At 42.7% G+C, this 13,274-nt stretch overlaps 1 protein-coding gene across 3 annotated transcripts in view; it reads left to right on the forward strand.

The window, feature by feature from the left end:
• The window catches only part of LOC140198938 (uncharacterized), a 126,611-nt gene that overhangs the window by 7,382 nt on the left and 105,955 nt on the right, over positions 1 to 13,274 (forward strand). For 2 of the 3 annotated variants that reach the window (XM_072260221.1, XM_072260224.1), the window contains exon 1: positions 6,831 to 6,909. The exons of the other annotated variant lie outside the window; for it this stretch is intronic. The gene's annotated coding sequence lies outside the window, so the exon portion shown is untranslated. Of the gene's footprint in view, positions 1 to 6,830; positions 6,910 to 13,274 lie in introns of those variants that run through there. 3 annotated transcript variants of the gene reach the window in all.

Here is a 13,274-nt window from a genome sequence, read left to right on the forward strand (position 1 = left end):
TCCGTGCATTGAGATATAACACTTTATAACACTTTGAGTCACAAACAAGAGAAAATCTGCAGATGCTGGAAATCCAAGCAACACCTGCAAAATGCTGGAGTAACTCAGCAGGCCAACCAGCATCTGTGGAAAAAAGTACAGTTGATGTTTCGGGTTGAGACCCTTTGGCAGTCCAGGCCGACTGTAATTTTTTCCATAGATTCTGCCTGGCCTGCTGATGCTGAGTTCCGCCAGCATTTTGTGTGGATAATAATTTGAGTACTGTAACTACTACCCTTCTGATTCTGCGTCTAATGCACTGGTAGTCACCCTGCTGGTTGCAATTTTGTCCTATCATCTGTCTGCCTTTCCTGACAGTCCAACTACACGCTATCTTTTTGTCCATCGTTTGTCTATTCTTCCAATCTGTCCAAGTCCTTCTGCAGACTCTCTGCTTGATCAACACCACCTTCTCCTCCACTTATGTTTGTATCTGTAAACTTAGCCACAAAACCATAAATTCCATCATTTAAATCATTGACATGTAGCGTAACATAAGCAGTCCCAATGCTGACCTCTGCAGAACATCACTAGTCACCAGCAGCCAACCAGAATAGGTCTCCTTTATTCCAACTAACTGCCTCCTGCTGGTCAGCCAATCTTCTGTCCATGCCTGTATCTTTTCTGTAGTACCATAGACTTCTTGGTAAGCAGCCTCACGTGCGGCACCTTGTCAAAGGCCTTCTGAAAATCCTGCCTGTTATTTCCTCAAAGAATTCCAAAAGATTTGCGAGGCAAGATTTTCCTTTAAGGGAACCATGCTGACTTTGGCCTACTTTATCAAGCGCCTCCAAGTACCTCAAAACTTCATCTGTAATAAGGGACTCCAACATCTTCTCAAACACTGAAAGCAGGCAAACTGGCCTATAATTCCCTTTCCCCTGTCTCCCTCCCTAAAGAGTGGAGTAACATTTCCAATATTCCAGATGTGTGGAATCATCCTAGAATCCAATGATTCTTGAAAGATCATTACCACAATCTCTTCAATTACCTCTTTCAGAACCCCAGAGTGTAATCCATCTGGATCAGGTGGATTATCCTATCATGGCAGCTCCTCTGAGCACTGTACCACTCTTGGGCTTGAACTCAGAACATTCTGTCTTAGGCATGTAGCGTTAAAGCTGAGCCATGGTAAATTCTCATTATTGTTCCTGTGAGCAGATTTTACTTCTCCTTCACCAGTTCTGCTCCAATCCAACTGGAGCAGGTTTATGAGGAGCGTTTGATATTTCTGGACCTGTACTCAATATTGAAAGCCCTGGATAGACTGGGCATGGAGAATATGTTCTCATTAGTAAGAGAGCTGAGGATTCCTTGGAATAAAGGGATGTCCCTTTATAAACTGAGATGAGAGGAATTTCTACCCTTTCAGCTTCTCAAGCACCTTCTCCTTAGTAATAGCAACTACACTCACTAAGCCTCAAACCACGGTGTTGCCTGTTTACAGCTGCCAGGGCCAATGCCACCAGGGGCAGTGTGGCAGGGCATCCAGGCTGGGGTCCTTGTCCCCCCCGCCCCCCACCCCCCACCCAGTGTTTACTTGGCAGAAGATGAGCTCAGCTGATTTTGGTGGTGTTGGGTTGCATGAGTGTTGTCTCTTTTATTGGGTGGCTGTATCTTTTTATCTTATATGTGCTATGTGTGTGTTCTGTGCTGTGTCTGGCTGTTGGTACTGTGTTTTGCACCTTGACCCCCGCTGCATTCATGAGTGTTCATGAATGGTTGAATGACAGGTGAATATGAATTTTTTACACCATTTGTACACCATTTCTTTGTCCCCCATTACTACCCCTCCAGCGTCATTTTCTAGTGGTCCAATATCCATGCTTCCCTGTTTAAACCATAAGACCATAAGACACAGGAGAATGGCCTAATTCTTCTCCTTTTTTCCCTTGCTCAACCCCATTCACCGGCCTTCTCCCCATAATCTTTGATGCTATGTCCAACCAAGAACCTATCAATCTCTGCCTTATATACACCTAAAAATCTGGCCTCCGTTGCTGTCAATAGTAACAAATTCACCACCCTCTGGCTAAAGAAATTTCTCCGCATCTGTTTTAAACAGACACCTCTCTATTATGAAGCTGTGCTCTCTTGTCCTAGGCTCCCTCACCATGGAAAAAACCCTTTCCACATCAACTCTGTCTAGGCCTTTCAACATTCAAAATATTTCAATGAGCTCTCCCGTCATCCTTCAAAGTTCCAGCGAGTACAGACCCAGAGCCATCAAACGTTCCTCGTACGATAACACTTTCATTCCTGGAATCATCCTTGTGAACCGCCTCTTGACCCTCTCCAATGCCAGCACATCTTTCCTTGGATGAGGCGTCCAAAACTGTTTACAATACTCAAGGTGAGGCCTCACCAGTGCCTTGTAAAGCCTCAGCATCACATCCTTGCTCTTGTATTCAAGACCTCTTGAAAGGAATGCTAACATTGCATTTGCCGTCCTCACCATCTTCTCAACCTGCTACTTAATATTTGGGATGTTCTACACTAGGACTCCCAAGTCAATTACATCTCAGATTTTTGGATTTTCTACCTGTTTACAAAATAGTCTGTTCATTTATTTCTACTCCCAAAGTGCATGACCGTGCATTTTCCAACATTGTATTTCATTTGTCACTCCCTTGTCCATTCTCCTAATCTGTTTAAGTCCTTCTGCAGCCTACCTGTTTCCTCAACACTACCCACCTCTCCGCCAATCTTTGTACCTTCTGCAAACTTGGCAACAAAGCCATCTATTCAATCAACTAAACCATTGATATACAGCATAAAAAAAAGTGGTCCCAACACAGACCACTGTGGAACACCACTGGTCATTGGCAGCCAACCTTTTATTCCCACTCACTGCCTTCTGTCAATCAGCCAATGCTCTAACCATACCAGTAACTTTCCTATAGTGCCATGTGCACTGCTCCTGCCACTGTTGAGGCCACCGGAATTTCTGTAGCATTTGGCTGTTTTTAACAAGGCCGATCACCAACCTGATTTTCCCAATCTACTTGCATATTGAAATCCCCTATGACTATCATAACATTGCCCTTTTGACATGCATTTTCTATCTTCCTTTGTAATTTTTTGTTCACATTGTGACTACTGTTCAGAGGGCTGTATATAACTCCCATCAGCGTCTTTTTACCGTTACAGTTCCTTAACACTACCCACAAGGATTCTACATCTTGTAATCTTATGTCACCTCTTTCTAAGGATTTGATTTCATTTTTTTAACCAACATAATTACCCTGCCCCTTCTGCCAACCTGTGTCTCCTTTTGATACAAGGTGTATCACTGGATGGTAAGCTCCCAACAATAATCTTCTTTCAGCCACGACCCAGTGATGCCCACAACATCATACCTGCAATATTTACCTGTGCTACAAGATCATCTACCTTAATGCGTATGCTGTGTGATTTCAAGTATAGCACTTTCAGTCAGGTATTCATCACCCTTTTTTGATTTTGTCCCACTGACTGCAATTTTGACATATCATCTGTCTGTCCTTCTTGGATCTGGGATCTGGCATCAATGAATCTGGGGTTCAAAGGGTGATCAGCTTTAAGTTCCTCAGCATACACATCACCGAGGATCTCACGTGGTCTGTACATACCGGCTATGTGGTGAAAAAAGCACAACAGTGCCTCTTTCACCTCAGACAGTTGAAGAAGTTTGACATGAGTCCCCATATCCTAAGGATTTTCTATAGGGGCACAATAGAGAGCATCCTGACCGGCTGCATCACTGCCTGATATGAGAACTGTACTTCCCTTAATCGCAGGACTCTGTAGAAAGTGGTGTGGACAGCCCAGCACATCTGTAGATGTGAATTGCCCACTATTCAGGGCACTTACATAGACAGGTGCATAAAAAGGGCCCAAAGGATCATTAGGGACCCGAGTCACCCCAACCACAAACTGTTCCAGCTGCTACCATCTGGGAAACTGTACCACAGCATAAAAGCCAGGACCAACAGTCTCCGGGTCAGCTTCTTCCACCAGGCCATCAGAATGATTAAGTCACGTGGATACAATTGTATTTTTATGCTATATTGACTGTCTTGTTGTATATACTATTTATTAGAAATTACTATAAATTGCACATTACAGATTTAGACAGAGATGCAACTCCTCATGTATGTAAAGGATGTAAGTAATGTTAATTCATTCATGGATGGTATAAGGGACTGGATGGGCTTTGTAAAACTTGGGTATGGCATTTTCATTTGACATTATTTTACCCTTGATATGTTTGAGTTTTACAAAGCCACCCTTGAACACTGCTCTGGCATCATCCAGTACCTTTCCTAATTTGCTTTCATTTGACCCTATTGCAGGGAATATGGCATGCAAATGATGGATGGATCTCCAATCAAGTTGTAGTGGTCTCATCCAATCGCAGCCCCACAATGCTGACTGTTCTGTTTTTGGTACTTACAAGCTCAATGTGGCTTATTGGTTGTTAAAAACGTCATTTCCGCATGAGTTACCTTTTCTCCAGTATAAGTTCTTGATTAGATATCTACAGGCTTCAGTTCAGTATCTTTGAAATGTCATTCTAGCTCATTTTGTGGAATGACTGAGAAAGCTGAACCAGTGTCCAATTCCATTTTAATTAACTTGCTGTTCACTTCTGGTGTAAGCCATATTGCTTATCTCCTGTTAGTTTACACATTATAAATCTCAAGGCTATCCAAACCTCTGTCACTCTCATCATTGTCAGATTTTTCATCAACAGCATGCTGATTAGTTTTCTTTTTAAAATAGTACTTCGACTTTTTATCTTTTTCTCTTCCCTGAGCAGACCATTTATTTTTGTCCACTCAACTTGCTCTTTGCATCCTACTTTGTTGTATTTCTTGCAAGTTTCACCTTTAAATCTGCATTGGTCTGATGTATGTGAGTCCCTGTCACAATGGTAACACAATTTGTTCATTGCAATTTTGTTCAAACTCACTTTCATTTATGACCGCAACTCAATTTCAGTCTTTCCATTGAAACAGCAATTTCAACTGCGCTTCTAAATGCTTTCTTGGAAGATTCCACAAACTAAACTACCTCTTAAAAATCAGTAAGCCCATTACTGAACTGTCAGTGCTGAAACAACTTCTTCAATTCAACCATGTACACTGGAATGAACTCCCCTTCCTTTTGATTCCACTTATGGAACCTGAAGCGTTCTGCAATCAACAATGGTCTCAGTTCTAAATGTTCCTGCATTACTTTAATGATATTTCGTTAAAGCACATTTCCGCTGGTTTGGTCAGAGCAGTTAAAACTTCAAAGCAAACTGTATGCTTTTCCACGCAATACAGTCAGTAAAACTGGCACTTGCTTTTCAGTGTTCATTTGTTTCAAAATATTGTTCAATTTGCTCTATATACGATATCCAATTATCTTTCATGCAATCAAATGTGTCTATCCTTCTGATGTAGCCAGTCATTTCTGCTCTTTTTTTATTTATGATTAGTATCACATGGTACTCTGTTTATGAACTCATGAATTCATCTGTTTTCTGTCTTTATTTTAACTCGAACGTCTTGCTGCGCTTTTTTTAAACTCGAACATCTCGCTGTGTTTCAACATGTAGGTAGTCATCCTGAGTTTGTTTACATCTTTCTTGTTGCCACTGTTATATTTTGTAACTCTAAAACATAAAGCTAATTGAAAGAAAAACACAGAACTGGAAGATAAAGCATTTGAGCTGAGATTACATTTTTACTTTAGTGAGACGTTCATTTATTACATAGTGGTGTGATGACTTATGCTATTCACATACTTTTACATGTAACCCATAATGAATTATTTAAACAAAGAATGGTTAATCAAACAATATACTTACAATATTGGTGGCATCCGTTAGTCTCGTGAGACCATGGAGCTGCGCCTGGAAAGTGCTTTCCGTGTTGTGCCGTTGCGGTGAAGCAACACTGAAGTGTCCTCTCCAGGGCGCAGGCCTGCGCAAGGTTGCATGGAAGACCAGCAGTTGCCCATGCAGCAAGTCTCCCGTCTCCATGACACTGATGTTGTCCAAGGGAAGGTCAAGGGCTGATACAGCTTGGCACCAGTGTCATCACAGGAGTTGCCAGAACGAGGTTGAAGGCAACATCGGATTGCTTTAGGGACTCCAGCTCTGGATTTGTCCTCAGGGTTTACTTCTGAAGCCCTTCCTATGAGTGGGTATGGCTGCAAGGCAGCGGAGGTTTGAAATCAGAGTTTCCCTCTCTTAGATGGACTGCCATCCCAGGCTGATGGGCTCCATCTACCTGAAGCACTGGTTTTAAGGCGCCAGGACCCGCCTTCGCCCCTTCTCCTGTCAGTAGGAACAGTTCCGCCAGGCTTAGAGGCTAAGCCACACGAGAAGGCCAGGAGTTGGACTTGATTGTCAGAGGCTATTTGAGTCGCATGCCATGAGAAGCACTTTTAGGTAGTGGGAACTTGTCCCCACTACCACTCCTCGGCCTGACAACCTCGGAACAATATTACTGATATATTAAATACACACACTTATAGTTTGGGGGAAAAGCTGTTGCGTATGATCTTATATTCAATGCATAGAATTTAACATCATCCCCACAGAGAGAGTGGGAAATCATATTCAAGATGGCCAACACCTCTGAATTTCAGTATTCAGTGGGTCGCCCACCGACATCTCATTGCCCTTCCCCACAGCAGCGCCATTGCCACTCAAATGGACCGCGAAAACCTCTCACACTTGGAGTTTCCGATGGCGAACTCCGGGCTGCCTGTAGTTGGCGATGGGCACCGTGTGATGGCGCTGCGGAGGGCGTTGTCGGCTCTGGCCTGACCCGCTAGATCGGCCTGTCCTTTGGCGTCAGCTCCGGAATTGTCGTCTCTCCGCGAAAACGCGCAGTGAGTGGTGAATAAATGTGGGTTTTGTAGACAAAGGCCGTCTCGGGTAAACGTGCCGCATTTTGCTTCCCTCTTCTGGTTGTGAAGTTTGTTATCGGCGAAGTAAGGAGCTGAGAAGCAGTTTGAGAGTCGGGGCCGAGCTGGAACATCACTGCAGCTTCAGCCCTACACTGAAGTTACCTTTTACTTTCTGCAAGAATCCTCTTCCGAAGGTTTCCTTGATAAAATTCTGTCTAATCCACTAATTGGAGCTAATTTTTAAAGAGTTTTAAATTTCACCTTTATGGCGTACACGGTAAATCGAGTAGTAAACTTCCTGTGACCCGAATTATAAAAGTTCTGTAACCCCAGATTTAGTTACTTCCCTGTTGTTCTGGTCATGAAATTAACAACAACAGTTTTGCTTTCTGCGTCGGTATCTTTGCCAGTGGTGACTTTCTGTGATGCAGAAAGTCGTTTTTTTTAATTTCTCATTCATGTGTTGTCTATCAGGCAGCAAAATCTTTCAAAATACAGCGTCCACATTAACGCATGATATTACCGAGCATTAACTCTCCAGACCTGAGATGAAGGGTCACTGGCATGAAATAGCAACTGATTTTCTCTCTCCAAAAAATGAACTGGATGGGGACCAATTTCCTAGCGGGAAGGTTTATTGATCCAACACTGTAGGGTAGTGGTCACCAACCTTTTTAAGCCCAAATCCCCTATCTCGACCTTAGTGAAAGGCAAGATCTACCTACTAAATCGTTCAGAGAAAAAACAGCTCAGATTGTACTGCCAATTTGAGGCCTTTTATTTGGGCTAATTGTATTTGAATTACACAAAATACTTTTGTCAAACTTTCAAATTAATTCAAACAAGTAAACTCTGTAACTAGCATATCTTTCTTTAAGAATATTACAATACTTCACACCTTTAATTCTAAGTTTCATTATTTAATTTTATTTCACCACGAAAAATGAATGATAAAAGTTGACTGTTGCACTCAGTGTGATGACTGGGGCTGAATACTTGTTGCTGGTTCCCTGAAATTTGGCTCATAACTACAGACAGCCAGTCTGAGACAGTCTGTGAGGTGTCTGGCAGTAAGACAGTTCCTGTACTTAGATTTAATAATTTTTCATCTGTGAAAATGTAATTTCACTTAGATAAGTTGACCTGAAGTAGGCACTGACTTTTAGTACTATAAAACCAATGTGCACACTGCACATTGCTGGGGCCCCATCAGTAGTAATTGCCACCAGTTTATGAATGAGGTTGTCATTTTCACAGATGTCTTTTTAAAACTCATTGTAAATATCCTCACCTCTTGTTCTCTCCTTTAATTGCAAAAGAGTGAGGAAGTCTGCCTTTGTTGTAAAATCCTGGAAAGCTATTCTGACAAATACAACAAGCTGAGCTGTTTGCATTACATCCAGGGATTCATCAAATTGTAGTGAAAAATATCCACGTCCTCTGACAGTGACTCTACCCTCCTTGTCACTGTTGTAGGGCCAAGCGGTATATTATGTATTGCGGTTGTGATGTCGTTTTTGTTTTTAAAGTCATTAAAACGGTCTCTGCAGTAATGGCCATTGCTTCCCTGAATAAATCGCCATCTGTAAAAGGCTTTTTGTGTTTAGCCAAAAGATGACTTACATGAAGTGATGCTTCAATAGCAGCCTTATTTTGAGCAGCATGTTTTGTGAAAAACGATTGTCGGGCCTTCAACCCTGATTTCAGCTCCTCAACTTTCCTGGCATGAATTGCGCTCTTTGGGTGGGTGGGTGGGGGGGGGGGGGGGGGGGGCGGGGGTGGTAGGTGTCTTTAAATTTCTGGTGGTTGGTGTTGTGGTGCCGCTCCAGATTACCTCTTTTAGTCAGTGTGGGTGTTTGTGGGACAACATACATACACACTTGTCTTTCATCAAGGTAAATAGAAATTCCTCTTCCCATTCTGGATGGAATTTGTACCTGGAGCCTCCGCCATGCTATCAGCATATCACGAGTGAGTGCCATATGTTGATGTTTGCGACAGTCTGTACTCTTATCCAGAGGTCCCCAACATCCGGGCCGCGAAGAATGCAGCGGTGCAGCGGTGGCCAGGATGCACCCAGCACATCTTTAAGAAAAAAAGCTGAAATAAACAAGCTAATTAATTAGGTGCCGCCTGGCACATAAATGTCGGCCCAGATCAGAAGCGAGGCAATCGGCAATCGCCTCTGATCTGGGCCGACATTTACGTGCCAGGCAGCACCTAATTAATTAGTTTGTATATTTCGGCTTTTTTCTTGAAGGTGTGCTGGGTGCGTTCCTACTACTGCTGTACCGCTGCATTCTTCGCAGCCCGGTGGTTGGGGACCACTGTGTATCTAGTTTAATTGGTCACTTTGATGCAGCACAAGCTACGCTGAAAACGCAGTTCATGGCGGGGATGCTACACACATGCGCACTGGGCAGAAAGAACGGAACTAAAACCCCGCAACCTGGAAACAATCTCTCTTTACAAACAGCTTTGTAGCAAAAGTATTGCTGTATTACCATTATCCTAATTAATATTACTTATTTTTATAATGCTCACTTTACAACAGTACTTGTATATTTATTTTTGATTTTTGTCGGGATCTACTGGGAAAGTCTCAAAGATCGACTGGTCGATTACAATCGACAGGTTGGCGACCCCTACTATAGGGTTTAAGCTAGAGTTGCAGGGTGATGGGAACCAGAGTGCCACAACAATTTGACCTTAGACAAAGTCAGGAATCAAAAGGTTGAGCCTGGTGCAACTGGTATCCTGAGCTCCGTATATCTCAATGCAAGAAGTATCGTAGGAAGGGCGGATGAGCTCAGGGCATGAATCAACACCTGGAATTATGATATTGTAGCCATTAGTGAGACTTGATTGCAGGAGGGGTAGGACTGGCAGCTCAGTATTCTGTGGTTCTGTTTTCGATGTGACTGAGTGGGAGGAGTAGCGTTATTAGGGTAAAATGTCACAGCAGTGCTCTGTCAGGACAGACTGAAGAACTCAACTAGTGAAATGGATGGAACTGCAAAATAAAAACAAGCTATGACCACTTTAATGTGTCTGTATTACAGACCACTCAACAGTCCTCGGGATTTAGGGGAACAAATTTGTAAAGAGATCGCAGACTGTTGCTAGAAACCTAAGGTTGTAGTAGGTGATTTTAACTTTCCACATATTGACTGGGAATCCCATACTGTAAAAGGACTAGATAGGACAGAGTTTGTCAAATGTGTTCTGGAAAGTTTCTTTCATCAGTCCCAATGAGAGAGCATGCCATACTGGATCTGCTATTAGGGAATGAGACAGGGCAGGTGACAGAAGTTTGTGTAGGGGAACATTTTACATCCAATGACCACAATGTCATTAGTTTCAAAGTAGCTATGCAAAAAGATAGGTCTGGCCCATGGATTGAGATTCTAAATTGGAGAAAGGCCCATTTTGATGGTATCAGAAATGATGTGGCAAATGTGATTGGGACAAGCTGTTTTCTGGCAAAGGTGTACTTGGAAGTGGGAAGCCTTCAAAAATGAAATTTTGAGAGTACAAAGCCTGTCAGAATAATAGGTAAAGATAACAAATGTAGGGAACCTTGGTTTTCTAAATATATTGAGGCCCTGGTTAAGAGAAAAAAGGAGGCACATAGCAGGTTTAAGCAAGTAGGAACAAATGAGGTGTTTTCAGAGTACAAGAAATGCAAGGGAACACTCAAGAAAGAAATCAGGAAGGCTAAATGAAGGCATGAAGTTGCTGTAGCAGACTAGGTGAAGGAGAATCCTTATGGATTGTACAGATATGTTAAGAGAAAAGGATTTCAGGGGCCAAAATTAGTCCTCTGGAAGACCAGAATGGTAATCCATGTGTGGAGCCAAAACAGATGGAGAGATCTTATTTTCATCCATATTTACTCGGGACACAGAGACAGATACAGAGTCTATCGAAGTGAGGCAAAGTGGCATTAACCCTGTACAGATTTACAGATTACAGAGGAGATGTTTGCCACCCTGAGGCAAATCAGGGTGGATAAATCCCCACAGTCTGACAAGTTGTGCCCTCGGACCTTACGGGAGGCAAGTGCAGAAATTGGCGGTGTCCTAACAGATATAGTTAATACATCCTTAGTGATGAGAGGCACCAGAAGACTGGAGGACAGCTGATGTTCCACTACTTAAAAAAGGCTCTGAAATGGAAACCAGGAAATTATAGGCAGATGAATCTGACATTACTTGTGAGTAAGTCATTGGAAGGTATTTTAAGGGACCGGATATATAAGTATTTGGATAGACATGGATTATTTAAGGATAGTCAGCATGGCTTTGGGTGTGGTAGGTCATGTGTTGCACTTTGGTAGGACCAACCAGAGTAGGAACTTGCACAGTGAATGGTCGCGCACTGAGGGGTGTGATAGAACAAAGGAATCTGGGAATACAAGTCCATAATTCATTGAAAGTGGCATCACAGGTAGATTGGGTTGTAAAGAAAGCTTTTGGCACATTGGCCTTCATAAACCTAAGTATTGAATATAGGAGATGGGATATTATGTTGAAGTTGTATAAGACATTAGTGAGGCTTAATTTGGAGTACACCCTATCCTCGTTATATGCGGGGGATATGTTCCTTGAAGTTGACACATAATGTGAATAATTATTTAAACGGAGAAAATAGGGATGCGTTCCAGAGGGCTTCCTAAATATGTTTTATCTGTAATTTATTCACATTTTCATACCAATACGACACAAAAGCAGTACTACAAGACAACATTTGTATTATATTTCATCAATTTAAGGTAATATTCAATGTAATAAATCATAGAAAGTTAACATCCCAGGGTGTATAGTACTCCCCAACAGTGGCAGGTGCGTTCACTCTGGGAGGTAAGTGGTTGTTGTGGTGTCGGGCAGCTTTACATAGATAAGGTGGATGGTTGTGGTCATCAGGATCATATCAAGCGCAGCAAGGGGTGAAGGAAGACTCACAGAACTCTTAGAACTGCCGGCAGCAGACGGTGTTACTGATTTGAATAAAGTGGTGAGGGTTGTTTGCTTGGCAACGTTTTGTTTTAAATTTGCTTGTAGGGAAGAAGGGTTGACGGCAGGGAACAACTGAAATGCTGACTCCGTTCTAAACGTGGGTCCACGTCCATCGCCATTTGTGCCAAGTGTTCCGACTTCCACCATTCCCTCACCGTTGGTAAACTCCCAGAATTTTCAAAATCGTCTGTTGCTTGCAGCATCTGAGAGACAGTTCGCAGTTTAAAAAAAAATACGCACACCTTGAATGTGGATTACACCTTGGTTGAGTGGTTGAATCAGCGATGTTGTGTTAAGCGGCAGGAAACGCACTGTTATGTTAGGATGAATGCTGTCCAAATGTTTAGGATGGGCTGGCGCATTGTCAAGCAACAAAAGAACTTTAAAGGCAAGATTCTGTTCCTGGCAGTAGTGTCCCAGAGCTGTGTTACCTTCAGCTAATGCTGCGCTGTTTATAATTTCCAACTTTTTTCAAGTGTTAAAGCAGTTCTCTGCCGCTCAGCTGACGGCCCAGGACATGACATTGGATGCTTAAGAGGCATAGTTAAATATTTCAAGTGCAAAATCACTGCACCATAGGTAAAACCAACAGAAGTTTAAGATCGTGCATCCACACCTTGCCAAAACCAATGCGAGAATGGTGGGAGAGAGATTGTGAGATGCACACACCTGACTTGTATCGGCAGGAAAGCGGTGCTTCTTGTCCCTGTGAGGTGTGAGCACGTGACTTGTATTGGCCGGAAAGCAGTGCTCCTCGCGTAACTGTGAGTTTTGGATGCATATAACGAGACGTTGGTAGAAACAGATTCCTCGCATAACTGTGAATCCGCATTGTCTGAAGGTGCATATAATGAGGATAGGGTGTACCTACAGGAAAGATGTGAATAAGATAGAAAGAGAACAGAGAATATTTACAAAGGTGTTGCCAGGTCTGAAGGATCTGAGTTATAAGGAAAGATTGAATAGATTTAGGACCTCATTCCTTGGAATGTAGATTGAGAGGAGATTTGATAGAGTTGTACAAAATTATGAGGGTATAGATAGAATAAATGTAAGCAGGCTTTTCCACTGGAGTTGGGTCTGTCTTGGATTGTGACCTTAGAACTAGAGGTCATGGGTTAACGGTGAAAGGTAAAATGTTTAATGGGAACATGAGGGGAAACTTCTTCACGCAGAGGGTTGTGAGGGTGTGGAATGAGCTGCCAGGACAAGTGATGCATGTGAGCTCAATTTTAACACTTAAGTGAAGTTTGGATAGGTACATGGATAGGGATATGGAAGGCTGTGGTCCCAGTGTAGGTCGATGGGAGTAGGCAGCTTAAATGGTTT

This window comes from Mobula birostris, chromosome 6 (assembly GCF_030028105.1).
Source record: "Mobula birostris isolate sMobBir1 chromosome 6, sMobBir1.hap1, whole genome shotgun sequence".
Taxonomy (NCBI): Eukaryota; Metazoa; Chordata; class Chondrichthyes; order Myliobatiformes; family Myliobatidae; genus Mobula; species Mobula birostris.